Genomic DNA, 19,467 nt, shown 5'->3' with positions numbered 1-19,467 from the left:
AAGAGACTCATTTCACCATTTGGTTCTCAAGGACGACAGGTTGTAATTTTACAACACAGATAAACATTTGGCCGCTTTTTTAAAATTTTCTTTTGACTATGTTTTTTTACACATTCTGTAAATCACCCTGATGCCAAAACGCCTGGGAGAAATAAATGAGGACTCTCACAGTTTAACGGTGTTGCATAGTCATTTTTTCAGGTTTGATCTTTTGTTACTCGAGCACCGAGATGACAGTAATTTGAGTAATATATGTGACTTTGGAATGGGCTCCTCATCCTCTTCCTTTGGGAGTAGAACAGCCTCTAATTCTCTCCAGCTAGGCTTATCTTCCAGCAGTGTTATCCCCATTGTTACCTAAGGACAGCACGCTAAATCTGTTGGATAGTTGCCTAGCAAAGGGAATCAACACTCCATGTTCCCTTTGAGGGCCATTTCTCTTTGATGTGAGCAGTTTTACTTAATTATTTTTTCATAATGAATTCATTTAGGCAACTATCAGGGCCAGACATGGTCACTGTTACAAAATCCTCCTCAGTCACTGATGAGTTGATGACATTAAGATCAAAATCCCCAAATGTCTCTTCTACCCAGAGAAAGCTTGATTCACTATATATATATATATATATATATACACACACACACACACACACACACACACACACACACACACACACACACACACACACACACACACACACACACAGCCAAAAGACTGCTAGCTTAGTTAGCATAAGGAACGAAAACAGGGGGACACAGCTAGCCTGGCTTTATAACAAAATCCACCTACCAGAACCTCTAAAGCTACAGAAACAGTTAGGCACATAAAACCATGAAAGTGAACATTGTTGTCTCTACAAGTACGTCCTTGTATGGATGAAACAAAGTGGATAAAACGTAGTAATTGACCTGTTAGGAAAGATTTGTTGCCATTTGACAGAGCCAGGCTGCTGTTACCCCCGTTTCCTGTCTTTATGCTAAGCTAACCCGCTGCCGACAAGAGTTTCATGTTTACTATCGACCGAAGAAATTCTTAGTCGACTGACACTCATCCAATTGTGTGGACTGATCGATTAGTTGATTTATTTGACAGATCTGTAAAACTGAGCTTCTCCACAAAGAATCACACAAAAGGCACCATTTTACATCTTCGGTTTACCAGAGACGGTAATTAGTTTCTTGGAAATAAGTCATTCAACAGAAAAAAAAAGAAAGAAAAAATGACTAATCGACTAAAGACAACCGATTCGTCCACTAGTCTATTAAGAGGGGGCAGGCTGAATATTTACCATAGAGACAAGAGTCAGAGTGGGATTGATATTCACATCTAACTCTCTGGAGGAAAGAGAAACACGACCAGAACACTACTAACAAGTAAAGCCTCATCATTCTGTGAGAAATGCACCACCAGTACTGTGTGAGGGGACAGAGAGACCGTGCTGCCTCTGGGCTGCTCTTTAATGCAAAGCAGTAAGGATCTAATTACAAGGCAGAGAGGGGCCAGATACTGTAGGCCAGGCTCCATTTGAAGTGAACAGGCAAGATCCCTTGGGGAAGACAAGAGAAACTCTTGCTCGATATGCTGTCCGCTTCTCTTTCAATTGCTGTCATTCTAAATAGACTCGCTGTCCAGCAGAATTGACGGCTTGATGCAGTTAGAAGTCCCGCAATAACAGAAATTAAAATTCAGATTGGGTTTCTCAAAACCATGGCTGGACAAGAAATATTTTACAAGAGAGCAATCTAATACAAACTAGTACATTAAGTACTTCCTTTTATGGTAAATGGACTTGTATTTGTTTAGTGCTTTTCTAGTCTGTCTGTATGTCATTAACCCATTCACACCCATTCATACCAATCCTATGATTGAAGGACGACCCGCTCTACCACTGAAAAATAATTAAATATGTTTTGGACAATTGATTGACAATAGTCAACATTTTATGACATTTTATTGATGAAACAATGTATCAATTTCAAAGACTCAAGGATTCAATTAACCTGGCAAATGATCGACGGATTAATCAATAAGGAAAATAATCAATTGTTGGATTTCTTATTTTTGTGCAAATTACAAAGAGTTGCTCCAGGCATAGGATGTGAATTCTATCTTAAAAGAGCAGAGTCAGTATAAAATCACTATGATGAGTAAGTGAATGACGAATCCAATATGTTGTAACTGTTACTGGGTACATTTAATTTAACTAATCTGGAATATATGGATACAGCCAACAACAACACAATTAAATCAAGTACCAGAATGATGCAGCTATCACATAAGCACAAATGTGTCAGATGCTAATGCAATGTTTTTGTCAAAAATGTCCACAGAATTATCCAGTAAAAAATTCAGTTCAAACCCAAAACGGAGCTTTTTTTAAGTCACACTGCCTGCAGGTGAGGAGATGAACAGGGACGTGTAAAATCTATATGGATATCAAAGGATATCACAAGGAAAATAGCCTTTAACAATCCACTTGGATCTCTGCACTCAGATGTGAATGTGTAAAGGGTGAGATTATGTAGCCACACAGTCCATGGTGCTGCGATAGAATTTTAACATAAAGGCTCCACTTTATTATCTTGACCCATTCAAACAAAATCATCCTCATCATCATCATCATCATAGTTTTATACTTCAGCACATATGAAAGACCAACGCCCAGACCCATTCAGAGTGGTGTATGGCCTATTGCTGATAGCCAAACACACAAACACACTGCTAGAATGAAAGTGGTTTTTATCTTAGATCTCATCCTCAACTCAACTGCCGGAGGGGTGGTAGTGGTGAGGTAGGGAGGGGGGGAGGGGGGGTGTGTGGGCTGCATGCATTTTCCCAGGATGCTTAGCCTGCACAAGCTATGCAAGATTGCTTTTGTTAGGGTTTTCTGAGGATAGGTTTCCTCTCTCATCGGTCGAGGAATTCAACCATGTGATCTGAAAATGATGCAGCAGTATGAGTCTTTATTATGTGTGTGAAAATAAAACTGTGGTGGAGGAGGAGGAGGAGGAGGGCCAGAATGCTGCAGCTTGTCCAGCCTCTGAGAGCAGATCACTGTCAAAGCCTGCGTGTATGACCACAGCTGACCTGAGCAGTCTGAGGTGATGGGCAGTGAGTTCACGAGATCCTCCTTATATCCTCTCTATACAAGTACTGTACTTTAATTTATAGCATTCAATCAATTCGAAAGATTTAAACATGGATCAACGTTTTATATCCAATATTATATTATAACCCCCCCCCTATCTTCACTTTTCCCCTGCCTTACTTATTTCTGATCAAGAGGTCAACTCTTTAATTCCAGGGCCAGGGGGTTCTCAAAATAAAAGCGATAATCTCAGTAGTACAGCCCTCGAGTCCTATTGAGTTTTATGGAGTTACTGTAGCTGACTTGATCATATGATCCTGCAGCTTAGCATGAAAGCTTTCAGCACTCTCATGTTGAGTCTGGCAGAAGTGTGAAAAGATGTCACATCAGGTTTGGGGGAGGAGGACTCTCTTGCCCCACATTTTAAAAGTAAAAGTTCTATTTCTGTCAGCAAGTCACGCCATGCCAAATCGCTACCCATGCCAAATCTGTGTGGTAATACTCAACCGAAAACCATTAATCAGGCAGAAAATGACTTGTCCTGCCAATCAATTTTGCCTGACAATTCATAAATGCTGTGTACTCCAGAGCACCAATTTATGATTGTAACGAGCATCTTCACATCTCAAAATGGTGTGGGAAATTACAAAGTGGTTAACAAGGAATGTGAGAGTCCCTCTAAATGCATGGGTGCAACTATAATCATGCAAGTATAATCATCTGATTACGTGGAATGCAGAATAAACAGAGGACTCAGACAGCAGATTGCAATTGTACGGCACAGAACAGCCCAGTTTATCACCTTACTTATGGCTCAATATTGAGAGAAACTATTGGACACAGGGTATTATTCATCAGTGAAAATTGACAAGACATGTTGATTAGAGCCGCCTCTGGGGATTCAGAGGAGTGTCAGTTAAATGGGAGAGATTGGTCGGTCAGCTGTTCTGGCAGCTGAATAGGCTGAGGTTAAGCAATTAGCGCGGGTCACTGAAAAAAAACGGACGTGACCTTCTAATTTAGCATCGTATGCTTGTGACAAATTGTTTCTTCTCTCTATAAACCCAATAATTAACATTCCTATCAACACAGCAGAGGACACGTAACAGATAATCTGGCTGGAAACTGGCAGCAGTGCGTGGAGAACGGATAGGGCCTGCTAGGGAGATGATTAGAAACTACAAAGGAAAAGATTTAGATCATGTTTGTAGGCAGGGTGTGTGTGTGTGTGTGTCGAATTATATGAAAAAGGAAGATACACAATTCGCGGGAAAGGCGGAGGGGATGAGGAGAGAAGAGCGGGAAGGGGAATTGAGTATGTTCATGCATGTATGTGGAAATCCTTACGCTGCGGTTTGGCAGCAGAGGTCAGAGACACTGAGAGGTTATCACAGTGAATTAAGGAGAGAAGGTCTCTCTGCTGCACATGTCTCCTCTCCTGTTGTGAGTAAAACAGCCAGGACAACCAGAGGTCACTGTCATCTTCCATTTAGCTCCTACTTACACTACGATAGCATCTCAACCCTCTCCAGAAAGCCAATAATACAGAATGTGATCACCAGGTGCTAAGATATCATTGCATGGCAAGACAAGAGTACTTTAAAGCATTTCATCTTTTTAAAATAAATAGCTTTAAAATCGATTAACGTCGTTCTTCCAGGGATGCAGGACGAAACAACAAACTAAAATAACGGCCAAGCCTTTCACATACCTTTAAATACATCATGCTATATATAGGTGATGATTTCATGGACAAATTCAACTAAAGAAGAAGACAGGTTGAAGTAAATAGGCTGTAAAAATCGGATTACGCTTAATCCAGACAGGTTATATTAAAGGCTTCTTCCAAATCTGTGTGTGTCAGAGGAAGAATGCATCAACACACTATGGAACATTTAAATCTAAAGCTTTGAAAAGGACATTTGCCTACAAAACCCTGCCGTTTCAAAGGGAGAGGATAAGCTGCCTTCTTGGAGAATTGAGTAAAGTAATCATCAGGTACAGAAGCAGTTCGGAATGAAACCTTTTCATTTCTTAAATAGCAGCTGAAGGCCACAGGGTATTGATGATAGCCGTTTTGCTTTCGAGTTATTTCACGCAGTCAACATCTCTGCCCCCGTGTTGGATCACTCATCTATACAGTGCTTCAGCTTCCCCGCTCTGAATGCAGAACATGTCGCATTGGTCATGCAATCTGCCTCTAATAAAATCATCCCGGGGGAGATGGGCGATAACATCACGGGGCTCGACTTTCATTCAGCTGGTTCTGTGAACGCAAGAGACAATAGAAACCCAGATAATGAGAATGGCACCATAGTGAAGTTACACATACTGGTATGCCATTTATTTCATTTTAACACAAAAAATATATATGTTTGATGCGATTGTATGACTGTATATGTTTTATTTTCTTTGGTGTTGTGTATGATGATTGTATCTTTTGATATAAAATATAGCTTAATCTTTAAAAATTGCACTTTAAAGTATTGTTCTAGACAGTAACACACAGCAACTACAGTACAGACCACTGCCGTTCTAATCAGTGACCCATAAACACTGGATGGCAAGCAGTTAGTCAGTGTTTTTGCTGTCTGTCTTCAGAGGGAACTGAGTGTGTGTTTGAGGGTAAATACATGCACATGTGCATGAAGGGCACAGAGGAGGCAGCAGTCTCCCGAAGGAGGAATTTATTTGAGAAGAGCCTCCCATGACCTGGCTTGATCTCGCCCCTTCATTCTTCAGTGGGGGTTGCATGCGTGTGTGTGTCTGCGCGCCTGTGTGTGTGCATGCTCAGTGTTGGGGGATTTGCAGATCTGTCTAACGGCTGTCCCCTGCCCGAGGACAGGACTGCACTCCCACCAGTGGCTCACAGCGCTAAGCTGACTGACAGCTTGGTCTAGCTTTCAGCCAAGAAACGGCCCACCGGCAAGGTCCGAATACCTGACTGTCTAAGAATCTTATCTGCCACGAGATGACAGAGGAGAAGCTGCTCTCCCCACACTGTTCCCAGGCAAACGCTGAACCGCCTGTCTCCCTCTCCGCCTCTTTATCTGTCTGCTTGTTGTTTGTCAGCACAACACTGTAAAACCTGCACTTCTCCGGACTCAGCTGCATGTGACAGTTTGACAGACTGTTACAGAAACAAACTGAAATGCAGTGGGATGTTCCCCATCTGCAGGCATTTTGAAAGAACACATTCGCCCTCGATGCCTCATTGTTGTATATAATCTGACCATACTGTACACATTTAAATGCATGCAGTTAATTGCATTACTTCCAAGGGAAAACCAAGGGAATAGAAAAAGGTTTATGATTGCATTATGCATATTAAAAAAAAGTGTCAATCTTGAAGATTTTAATTCAATAAATGTCCCTATCTATCGCCAAATAAAGGTAACACAATAGTGATTGAGCCTGATTAAAGTATTGCAATATTTATATATCTGCAGTACTATGAAATGGGTGTCTTAAGTTACTGCTAATGCAAAGTGAACGTTTCCTACTGCAGCAGCTTGACATTACTAGCAGGTTACTGGTGAAACAGAAGTTGGCTTGAATTTTGAAGAAGGCACAAAATGCAACGTTTGTCAGTGAGCTTGACCGTTATCATCGATCAAAATGCTTCTACAAAACAAAACAATGGTCACTTTCAGCCACAGTGATGAAGAGCTGCACACCTCAAACTTTTCAGCTAACCAAGTATTTTCTCTTTTGCAGAATCGTGCCGTGTGCAGCATAAAAATCAGATCACAGTTGGTCACAGAATGATGGAAAAAAAGCCAATTATGTCCTGATTTCTTTATTAAAACAACAATTGTTTGTTCTGCTGCCCCCAGTATTCTGGGACCTGTAGTATTAAACCAGGACTGAAATCTTAAGGGATTTCAAAGCTCGATCTGATTGAAGCACTGACTCACTGTTGCACTCCCGTTACTGTTTATACGACTAATAAGGCAAAGCTACAAGAAACTCTTGCCACGTCAGTAAAAACACCCCCACAAGCCATCTGCCTGGTTTCTTCCTCCTTCAGGGGCAAACTGGGAGCCTGTTGAGCCGAGATGCCCACTCATCAATCAGCGGGGCTGTTCCACAAGCAATCCAACACAGCTTGAACTATATGACCCTCATAATTGAACATTAAACCCCCGATGAGTGGCAGGGCAAACCACGGCGATGTCGACCGGAGGCCGTTATGTGTTCCTAGCTGAGGTACGTGTGGTGCTGTTGAAGACGGTGTCATCCTGCCGACCCCGAGGCTATTCTGTCACACTGTCATAATTTCAATCTTTGAGATACGAAACGTTTCTACAGACACACACCCACACACACTCATTCCGGGGTCCACAGGTGCAGGCAGGTATGAATGTACCTGGCACATACTTAATTAAACACAGCCAGCGTTAAATAAACGGTGGCATTGCAGGAAGGCTGTAAAAAATGTGTTCAGTTGAGTCAAGAAATGAATTTGGCTTTTGGTGTTTTTACTTTGATCCCTGTTCAATGCAGCGCGCTGAATAACAAAGAGGGAGGAATTTGAAGACGGCAACAGATCTGATCTGACCGATAAAGCAGCAAGCCGTGACTCTGCAAACAGTCATACTCCTATTTGAGGAGACATTAATTCACAGAGAAATTGTATTTCTCTTGCCTGCATAATCTGATGTATGAAATGGATGTTGAGGCGGAACATGATGTGTGGAGATACAAAGGATGCTCTGCGTACCGTTACAAATTTGCATTCTTCAAAAGTAAGAACATTTGCTGTAACAGAGATGCAACCACAGAGTTTTTGGGGGAAGCAAACTGGGGTTTCACACCTGTGCATGTTGACAGGGTGACCACTAAGATTTCGGTGTGAAGAACGATGACTTTTGACCCGTAATAATTTCAAATGTCATCTTTTTGGAGTTGCCAATATCTGCCGATACATCGCATGTGCACCGTTGTTGCACCTATTTAAGTAAATCATAAAAAACAAAAACAATCAGTCCACAACATTCTCATTTCACAGGAAGCTGGAGTTTCATCCTTCTACCAGCTTAAGCAAAGCTGAAGCCGCATGCCGAGACCCCTGCTGTTTCAAGAGGCTCCCTGTGAAAGCATGGCCAAGAGGCTGCCTCTTAGAGAAATGCCTCATTCAGAACCAAACTGGCTTCAGCCGTTGGCAGACAGCCCAGAATAAAAAAAAAAAACATCCCTGTGACGGGTGTCCTTTCTGGCAAAGTGATCTGTGAGGATAAAAGGGATTAAAATGTACAGAGAACATCCCTAAGAAAACAAAGAACGTGACCAATATCTTTTAAAGATTAACTGTAGTGACAGGCAGTCAGAACAAAACTGGGATTAAGACACTTCCTGTTTTCAATAAGAGAGTAAACGATCTCTACAACGTTAGAATCTCTCTATCTCATCAGCGTTTCACAGAGCAAATCTCAAAGGAGGGCTGCGATACTGTAATATTTTGAACAAGCTAACTCATTTTAAATCCAGAGAGCACTAATTATGCACGTTAAGTTACATCTCTAACATTTTAATATTGCATGGTTGCTTTGCTATGGCATTTTTTGACAGTTATAAATATGTGAAAAAAAGCACATTTACCACTCTTGATATTGCTTCAAAGTGAAGTCCGCACTTCCTTCTTAAAATCATTTTGGTTTGCAGAAGTAGGGAATTCAGAGGCGTAACTACGCTTCAAGCAGCAGCGAGTCCGCCAGGTAACACCGCTGTGCAGTAGGTGTACACATCTATTCTTGGATATCGTTGCTGCTGCACAATCATCATCACAGAATGGCAACCCTCTGTCACGGCTATAATCATCCCAGCACGTAGCGGACGCCGTTTTTTCCCTTCGAAAAAAAAGCACTGCTTGTCATTATAATGCCTTAATAATTATCATCTAACAGTGCAACTGGGTGGTGAGAGAGACAGAGACAGAGAGGGACAGGCTCGGATAGACTGCGAGAGCAGCCAGGCAGCACCCTGTAGATGCATGATGAATGAGGGTGTCAACTGTATTCACTCAACTAGTGACGCTGTCTCCGATAGGCTTTGGCCCCATGCGCTGAGACCTGTCTCATTAACCACAGTGATCATGCCTTAACAAGAGAGTGAGGGACAGACAGTGAGTGGAAATAAATCATTCTCTATATAAGATGTGAACCCCCAGTTTTTTTTTTTAAAAGTATAACAGCTATCTCAATGCATTTAACATGGCCTCACATGTGGGGGCTTGATAGGGGCTGTATCAGGATTTTTTAAGTCATTACTATGATCTATTTTAACAAATAATTACTTATTTAATAGTTTCAAAGTGCACATTGAGAGACGGGGACAAGCAGGGGCCAACACTGGACCCCACCGCCTTGCTCCCCATTGTTTTGGCGTGCTGCATTATTGATGTGGAAGTGACATTTTACACTCCGCTTTTCTGAAGCCACAGTGCCTCCACTGTCACCTGCAGCACTGTCTCCACAATAACCACTCTGACACACTGTCAGAGCCACAAAATGAGGCAACATGCCGATGGGAACTGTGTGGCATCCCATTATATTCGTTAGTGAGTTCATGGTGATGTGCTTCACTTTATTATACGACTTGTTTTTTCATACACAGAATAAAAAAAACTGCATGCATTCATAAAACTGAACACACCAATTGTCTATGAGGACTAAAAATGTACTTTCTAGTCAAATGCTTATCCTGTATCTATGTATGTCAGACTGTCACTCATCAGGGGCGTGGTTGGTCAGCTCAGGTCAGTCTCTGTGATCCTATAGCACTACTTCACTGTGACAGAAATGATGGTTCCAGGAAATACATTCAGTAAACCTCAAAATTATTTAGTGCAGCCTAACGTGCCATAAAAAGATCTCACTCAGCGAAACGACCTTATAATAGCAACATCATCCAGAGCCCAAAGAGAAACTGTCAGTCACACTAAGTGTAGTTTCAGCACTCTTAACAGTTCACCTCGTGGCTCAGTAGGCCCAATGAAATCCAAATTTAAATGCATAAATATTAAGTCCATGATGTAATGCTGACGCACCACATACGAGAGAGTTGCGAAGGCACCTTTGCTCTCTCGTGGCGTTTACAATATCACTAGAATAGTCACGCGCTCATTCTTCTCATCTTGCATGTGTCCGTGCAAGTGGAAAACAAGCTTTTCATTCACTCGTGCGCAGCTGATAACGGTCGATCATCACATTGCAACCCGGTATCCATCCAACATCCTCGCACCGTGCACACATGCTAACAGTGTTTGTACTCAGTGCGCGCGTTATTACTCTGCCTGGTCCCTCTAACCCCACAGGAAAGAAGCGCAGCCTACCTCGGTTCGCCGTGACAGCTCCGCTCGTTGACTTGTAGCAGTTGCTGGCAACAATGTGACGCTCGCAGTGGAAACCACAGTTGGTAAGCGCAGAAGTTTTAGTCAGTGACTGAGGGGATCACACGCGCTGCGTCGGTGCCTGACGGATCTGTGTATCTCACACACCACTGAGGAGTGTTTTATGACAACGCCCCAAAAACAAAACCGATCTGGTTGATTCGCCGCCGGATTAACGCTTGTTAAAGATGTTGCTGTCCAACTCGGCTGTGCGCAACGGGCGCGCTACTTCTCTCTCTCTCCCTCTCTTCCGACGTGGTGCCCAAACTAAACGCTCCCCGAGGACACGTGACCAACCCAAGGGGGACGGGAATAGCTCGAGTTCCCCCACGGCAGCAGCTGTGATCGGTTACACCGCTGCTCCCGTGCCCGTGCAACAAACCCGAGCTGTGCGCACCCACACTCCCCCCCCGTGCCCGTGGCCTCACGGTGTCGCTGTCATGTTTACCTTAAGATGCAGTGAAGGCTAGGTCTCTTTGTAGAAATGCACCTGTCCCATCTGCCTATAAAGTCATTATTAAGACATTTGTGATTAAACTGTATTGGCTCCAACATTTGAGACAATTAGTCTTTATTATTATTATCATTATTAAAATAATTTTAAAGTTGGTGACAATTTATTCTCTCTCTCTGATGTTTAATATCTAAAAAAAACAACAACAGTAGTCTAATGTAAAAACAAATCACTAGCAAAACAAGCACACTTTAGTTACTCTTGATAAATAACAAGGATGTTTTCCCCAAAACTTTACCTTTGATTGTTGCTTACTAGACATGAACATTTAAACTTCAATCAACTTAAAACATAACACAGTTCATACAAACTCAACTAGTTCAACAAAATCATACAATGTAGCTCCAACAATCCAATTCAAGCATTCTTCGCCCCATATAAGCTGCTGTAGCTCATGCAATACACACTTAGTCATTTCACAGCATTTCTTCAAACTACATGTACAGCCAAGAAATGCTTTTGCTTGTTAACATGACTGGAATGACTAAAGGCTACATTGAACCAACATAGTAGCTTACACCCTCACCCAATTTTGCAAAACTACATAAAATGTCCAACATCGTAACGGCACACAACCAGGAAAGGACATTTTGACAAACCTTGTGGCCTTGTAAACAAACAAAAAGGCTTTGGAAGTCACCCACCTTCCCTTTTACCGTCTGTCTTTTTTCTTCTTCTCATACCTTCAAAATAAAAGCACCAGCCTTCATAATGTAATTAACAGACAGTTTTTTACACACCTACAATGTGTGAAAAACAACAGATGCTGGACCATACCAAAGATCTCTTACAAACTCTGCTGGCCCATTTCTGCAGGTAAAATATTGTGAGATGCTATTCCCTCCTCTCCACCTTTTCCCCTCTGTAACAGTAAAACATGAGCCAGCAGAAACTCTAGTTTGGATTATTAGACATATCTGGGGCTGACTAACTCTGCACACTGCAGAGCAGAGTATACGAATGGAGAGAAACTTGCAAATCTAGCTAAGTTAAAGCTACAAACAACCCATAATGCAACATTCTCTTAATATATCAGGTGGGCTAGGGGTTAGGGTGGGTTAGGGTTAAAAAAAAAAAAGAAGAAAAAAAAAAAGGTTAAACAAACCTAACCCTAACTCTCTGGGTTAGGGTTAGGGTTAGGGAAAAAAAAAAAAAAGAATTCCCCTTGTGCCCGTGCCCCCCGTGACCTCCACCAGGAGGCCACGTTTCCTCCCAAACCTAATCCCTAACCCTAACCCTAACCCCTAACCCTAACCCTAACCATGTTTACTTAGACATGCGTTTCCACCCAAACCTAACCCCTAACCCACCCTAACCCCTAACCCCTAACCCTAACCCTGGAACTAACCATGTTTACTTAGACATGCGTTTCCACCCAAACCTGACCCCTAACCCACCCGAACCCCTAACCCCTAACCCTAACCCCTAACCCTAGGGAACAGAAGCTACAATTGTGCAAACGCCAAATGAAAAATCATCCGTGCAACTCCCATGCCAGTTCACAGACGCTGAAGGATGTTCCAGGCTTTAGTCGTGGCCTGCGTTTAACCAGAGGATATTCTGACCATTCTGATATGAAATATCCAAAATTAAGAGCATGTATTAGTAATGTCTCAAATATATGTATGTATACATCTATGAAAACACAAACATTAATCTGCACCGCATTTGCGCTGAGGTGAGTGAACATGCTTTTCTCCCACTAATTTGCAAAGAAGCCTAAACACATCAACTTTGCTATAAAACTGTTGAATGAATACTCCTCTTTTTTGTCAACAACATGAGACCTTCGAGGCTAAATCCACCTCTTCAGCTACTTGTGGTCTTTTTGAAGGTGGGCGAATGGAAACAACATTGCTTGTGCACTCATTAGCCTGCTGTGCGTATGCAGGCAGGGGAATGTCACATCATTACTGCCGTCTGCCTGCTCTGCATGCACAATGGAAACAACTTCAGCTACTGCGATGGAAACCTTGGACCTGTGGTGTAATCGGATAATAATTGTCAGGTCCAAGAAATGTTGAAGGTGGCAGGCCTGGAAAGGATGCTGGACTCCAGACAAGTAATATTTAGCGTTTCCTTTCATAACAACACGGTTTGCAATGGGGATAAAGTGATTCTTTTTTTCAGGCAGCACTGATCAGGCAGATCAACGTTACAGTGCCAAGTGAAGTTAAAAAGAAGGAGGCTGGAAAGTGCGTGCATCTTAAATTTTTCTGTCACACTTTTCGCAGAAGCGCTTTGGAAACGAGGTTATCGTCATGAAGACGAAGATGAGAGGAACTGTCTTTTCCAAGCCCGTAGGTGAGCTAACGTGGGTGTGCTGCTGAGAATCAAGGATTTGTCTGCTGAATTACCGCCTTCAAACGGCTCTCAGATGCAAATGGGACAGATGTCAAATAGCAGCAGAGCTGTACAGTTGCACGAGTTGGCATCTTAATTAGTTCCTCTGTGACAAGGTGCTCATTCAGTGGCGACAAGAAGGACAACTTAATGCTGGAGCAGGAACTGACAGATGGTCTTTGTCTCTCTGTCTGTCTCTATCGCTCCCACACAAACTGCCAGTTACCATTTCCGTAACACAGACCATTATTGATTGGATTTTGTTATACAGAGACTGTGCCGTGTTCAGCACGCATCACATTGTTTCTCAACATGCCTTTTCAATTTGGCCCATTCAAAGATCAATCTCCATTTGGCCTGTTAAAGCACACCCGAGAAGCAAATATGGTACACAAAGGAAGCCCCCGGTGGTGGAATGCTCACTGGGACACAGCATTGAAAAGGGACCAAAGGGAACCCAGCAATCTTCCTCAGCATGCCTGGAGAGCATTAATGAATATTTGCATACGGTCTTTGAAATGGGACCAATTGGCAAGGCAGACGATGAAGGCATCGGGGTGCTGTGGCTCCTTCCCACCTTGCATTTATGTTTATGCAGGAAGTTGATAAACTGGATCCCAAAGGGTTCAGCCTGTCCACGGGACCGAATATCAAAGGTGGCAGGTGAATCTTTGCGCTGGCGTGCGAAGACTGCAAACTGGTAGCTCCCTCGAGGACATGTCATCGCTAGCGAGGGAGGTTTCATCTCCGTCAAGGTCATGTCAGGACACGATGACAGATGCAGAAAACCACCCCTGACCTGATGAGGGCCCCTTCTCACTGTCTCAAATTTCCAAGCAATCCATGCATTTATGCATACAAAGCAGGGTACTGTAGAAGTGCACTCTCTAGAATAAATGATTTAAATTTCTGAAGTCACTCTGACTTACAATATCACTCTTCTCTCTTTCCCTGTGAACCCAGCAAGCCAGCATCTTTCAATGCCACATTTTTCTACAGATGAAAGACTGTCAAAGAAGTGTATTCATCCTTTCAAACAGCTCAACAGTAATGAGATGTCCTTGTCCTTCTTTACATTGCTGGAGTGGAGGTAGGTGGAGAAAACATTTGACGTAGCCCTTTAATGACCGTCTAACTAAAAATGTTACACGCAGAAGAGGCTTTAAAGGTACCGTGTGGCGTGTTTGACCACTAGTAGCGCTGTGGAGCAGTGCATTCATGAGTGGGTCAGCCATTTGTGGATGATTGCGTGACATGTTTGTATCATGCATAGGCATGTTCCAGAGCATGAGAATTTCCTGTCAGCTATTTTTTGCTGATCGACAGTTGGTGGTGCAAAGGCACGTAGCAACGAGCGGAGATGAGAGAGAGCAAGAAAATATGGATGTGATGCAAGATTAAATATATGTTTAAATAATCCGCTTTTCTATTTGTTTTTAGACATTTATTAGAGCTCATGGGTACAAACAATGGAGGAGAGAAGATAAATATCAAAATTAAGAGAAGTTGTCAGTGAGCAGAAATACTGATGTGTTTGTAAATCTGGGCCTTGGTATCGTTGTAGTTTTACACTAACAATGGAAAGCTAGTCCTTCCAAATAAAACATGAACCCTCACTAACATTGAACCCTTGGAGGTCGATAAAGAGCATTTAGTATTGTGTGCAAATTGCGTTATCTGTTACAACGCTCCATTAATCTGCATAGAGATTAGCCCAAACATATTGTTAATCATTACAAGGCTTATGAATATTTAATCGAGAGAGGGACAACTGAGGCTGGGGGAAAGTAATAATTGATGAAGCTGGGTGCAGATGGGACATGGGATACTTAATTAAGTAGAATGAAGTTTCCCATACTGAGAATGACCCATTTTGAAGTTGTTGGAGTATGAGTAAGTAAAAAAAAAAACAATAAAAAAAAAACCTACTTGAATTTCAAAATAAATAATAAAAAGTTCTTTGTTCCATGATGTTCTGTGGACATATAGTCAGTCTGTTCTAAGCTTTTTGACTAAAAGCTATTGGACGGACTGAAGTTGGCTCAACCTTTTCTCTCCAAATGCATGTTTGAGCGTTTGAAGTTTTAAAAACATTACTTTATTCAACAATTCTACCGGATTTTACTGTGTTTGTCTGTCTGGGTTTTTTGAGGATCAGTGTTGATGTAAGTAGCTGCCGGCTACTGTGTTTCAGCTCACTGTCCAGCCAGTTCCCTCAGCCACTGAGCCAGCCACAAATAAAACACCGCAATCTCACCTGCTCATGAATGCCTGAGTATAAGACGTCTATGTCTGCTGCACTGCAGGGACTGTTTTGTCAGGGAAAGTTTGCAGGTCAGCCAAAGCAGCAGGAAAAGTTGGACAACACCTCGGGTGATCAGGAGTCATCCGTAACTTGCTGATGAAATCTGTGAATAATCCATTAAATGCACTATTCACACCTTGACACAAAGTTCTTTTCAGTTCACAGTGCTTTTTGAAAAGTTCCAGAGTAACAAATGTCTACAATTGTACACTCTGATCATGTTTTGCAAACCTTCCAGCACTTTGAATAGCTTTGAATATGTTTTCACTTTTTTACTAGTTTGATAAAAAAAAAGGGTTACGGTTCATACAATACACATGCTAATCATGCTTAGAAAAAGTGCTGAAAAAGCCATGGCCATGAAAGAAATTGTGATTGAAGGTCCTCAGAGAATTTTATCATTTAAAAAAAAACAACTGCAGTTCGTATCTGTGCTTGGCATTTGTACTGCTTTGATTTTAAAAAATGTGAAAGGATCATATGTTATGCAAGGTATGCTAGCTTTAACTTTAACCTCTGATATGAAAGATGGCAGAATGTATTAGTTTCACATCCAAAGTAAACTATACATCAATCAAATGTAATGTTTATTGCACATTTAATGTGAAACTGACCTTGCTCTACTTTGAAGTATATCAGAGAGTTTTTTCATCTGAAATTGCCTCCCTGTGCCACCAAGGTACACGAGTTGTGTTTAAAAATAATATTTCTGTAATTGTTGCAGATTTGGGTCAGATTTGGTGTCACTGACTTATCGCCTACATTACCGGAGGGAATTCTTTATCGCAAAATCGGTAGAACAGTGGATTGTTAAGTAACAGATTGCGAATCGGATTAGCGAGGATTCTTGCAATAGACATCTAACACTATTCCACTAAACTGATTCATAGCCGATAAGACACAAACAGGAACTTGGATGTGACAATTTAGAGAGATATGAAGTGAGATGGATAAAGGTCGTGCTCAGCAGGTGGCATCGAGCTCTCAAACTGTAAACAGCTTGGCATAGTTAGCATAGCTCAGGGGTAAAAACATCCCGAAGATGACAAAAACGAGAAAGAGAGTAAGTGCATGTAAGTGTGCGTGTGGATGGAACAAGCTGGGGAAAGAAATCGACCCACTAGCTTGTGGTTCAGGAAAGATTTGGCATTTAGTTCTCTGAACTTGAAAGCAAACAAAACTGTTAAATAATTAACTAAATTGATTTTTTGATTCTTTAGCAAGGGAAAGATTGCATTTCAGCCTAATGTAAAGTCTCGTAGTAACACATTTTAAAATATGTGTCCTTGATTAATAGATTTGACAGCTTTTGTCTGTTAAAAAAACTAGCCATGACAGTGTTTTTCTGAATAAAACATTGTGAAGATGATGGATGTATTTCAAGGTATACAGGACAGAGAAGGCTAGATGTGCACTCTGTTTATAATGAATTTCTCATTTTCCTGTATCAGTTCAAACCTCTAAAATAGTGTTTGCTCATTTTGTTTAAATATTTTTGTGAGAATTGATGTAAGTATTTGATTATGATTGTTTACTCTTTGCACGGGTACGTCCAAATCTCCTTTATGTTATGTCGTATCTTTTCTGTCATTGACACACATTCATCCTTGAGTAGGTTACAGTACGGTTTATTTAGGTATTGCAGGGAGTCAAACCTCTCTGTACCAAGCTCCAAAAGTAAGCAGTGAGTTTTTTGTTTATATCTGAAGAATGAAAGACAGCTGGATGTAGCAGTAGGTATAGGCTAACCTGCTCCATTTAATTCTCAAGCTAATTAAATGTCCACCTGATGGCAGGATAAAACTTCTCCCAGCTGCTGAGGCCTGAGGGGTGGTCTCATGTCACAGCAGAGTTGCACAGAATATCTGAGCATCTGCTCCTGCCTGCCCAGGAAGCATCGCCAGATTAGGAAACCTTGAAGGGTCTGTGATTATCTTGGGGCCCTGTCTACGACAAGAGTCCTGGATGGCAGCGACCCACGAGGCAGTGTCGCCATCCTGAAATTGAATTGGGAAGGATTTAATGGGTTTAAAGGCTTTGGCTCTCAGTGTGATGGAATCAGATAGGGGTGAAAACACCGGGACGTTGTGACAGGCAGGAGACTCTGCAGTGGAGCACAAAGTGAGAGAGACAGAGAGATAGAGGGAATGAATTGAACACAGATAAGACCAGCTGATGGGAAGAAGGTGATATTCATGATTAGGTAAAGGTCATTTCAGGTTAGCGTCTCTGCGGCTTCTATTCTGTACACAACTGTTGTATTCATTATATAAACTGATAATAAAACATATGCCATCCTGTTGATAGAGCATGCTGTAAATCAGCAGACTGTTACACAGTTTCCATTATTACTGACACCGAGACTGTGACAAGCTCCAGTGACTCCAAACTCTGTTCATTTCCTATCACTCCGTTAACAGGTGTACGGAATTCAACTTTTAATGCTAACTTTCAACATGAAGGCCGACTAAAACATATTTTCTCGTGAAATAAACCTCCAGAACGTTCTCTTCTGCAAATAATTGAATCACATGAATAATTTCAACAACTGAATAAGGGCTTTTGCTATTTTGCCGCAGAAAAACAATAGTGGACCTATATGAAAACCTGCGCTCTACATGCGAAAGGAAAATGAGAAATTTGCTAATTTGTGAAATGAGGATGGTGCTTGTGTAAACAAGTTATTCTGTCTTTAAATTACAGGAAAAAAAGGAATGTCAGAAATGAGCGGTAAAAAGCAAAGAAAAATTCCACACGCGACTCCAAAATTCTGACTTCAAATTGTGTTTGCATTCCAGATGGCCACTTTCTACAACCTAATCTGAAAATCAAAGCGTGTGTAGCAGAATTGTGCTGCATGATACATGATCAACTTTGACATCTGCTGTGTGTGTCTCTTTGATTTTGCCCTCTGGTCTCCTTTCCAAAAACCTTACATTTCTCTGAGAAAAAGCTAACAATACAATACAGCTGCATGCTTTTATGCAGTGCATGGCAGCTCTGCAGGCATCGTACGTTATCAGTGGAGAGAAAACACTGGCCAATGTGTCATTTGTGCTTTTGTGCATCATGACAACAAGCCGATAGAGTGAGGGCAGAGGAAATGGCAAAATCTACTCAATTGTTGCACACTTATTTCCAGGGAAACACGGAGCTTATAGCCTATCAATACATCCAGATGCCGCTAGCGATAAGGGGCTTGTGCAGCGTGTATGTTCACTGAAACAGTCACTGCTGCAGCAGGATGTCTGGGCTCAGAGCTGGAAAAGAGCCCCGTTTTTAAGTGGTTAGGTTGTGAGACGCCAGTGAGGCAGGTACAAAATGACAGCACATTAACTCAAACTCCCTCAAGTCTTGCCTCTTCTGCCCCGGACTGTCCCCCTTCTTTGTTCACACAATTCCCAATTTGTGAACCGATAGGCTCTAAATGAGGAGGGAGACCAGCTGTCACTGCCCAAACCTGAGGGTCACGACCACTCGTCATGGTTCCCCAAACAATCTCCTGATCTGTCAGTCCTACTGGAGGGACTACCTGCATTCAGCTGGCCACAGATTTAGGACACATCTATAGGACATATCTCAGAGAGAGGGGAAAAGTTGCATATCATGAGAGTTATGAGTATAGACATGCTGTAACACACATGAGCAGATTACAGAATCCACAATCATGCACACAGATATGATGGAAATGGTTTTAATGATATTCCTCTGCAGCATTTCATCCATGAATACCTTTAATTGATTTTTTTTTAATGAAAGATCGCTGGGCTTAAAAGAAGAATAATTTAGAAAGATGTTCATCTTAGGTTTCTCATCAATGTACAGT

General features: G+C 41.9%; 1 protein-coding gene across 1 annotated transcript in view; it reads right to left on the bottom strand.

Moving 5' to 3' along the window:
• mid2 (midline 2) overlaps positions 1-10,676 on the bottom strand; it is a 134,994-nt gene extending 124,318 nt beyond the window's left edge. Inside the window, exon 1 of the mRNA XM_068714910.1 lies at positions 10,423-10,676. The gene's annotated coding sequence lies outside the window, so the exon portion shown is untranslated. The remainder of the gene's footprint in view (positions 1-10,422) is intronic.
• Positions 10,677-19,467: the final 8,791 nt, after the last annotated feature.

This window comes from Cebidichthys violaceus, unplaced genomic scaffold, assembly GCF_023349555.1.
Source record: "Cebidichthys violaceus isolate CVI_PGR_0920_01 unplaced genomic scaffold, fCebVio1.0.p SCAF_2, whole genome shotgun sequence".
Lineage (NCBI taxonomy): Eukaryota > Metazoa > Chordata > Actinopteri > Perciformes > Stichaeidae > Cebidichthys > Cebidichthys violaceus.
The sequence above is the reverse complement of the archived record's forward strand: the minus strand, read 5'-3'. Positions and strand labels throughout refer to the sequence as shown.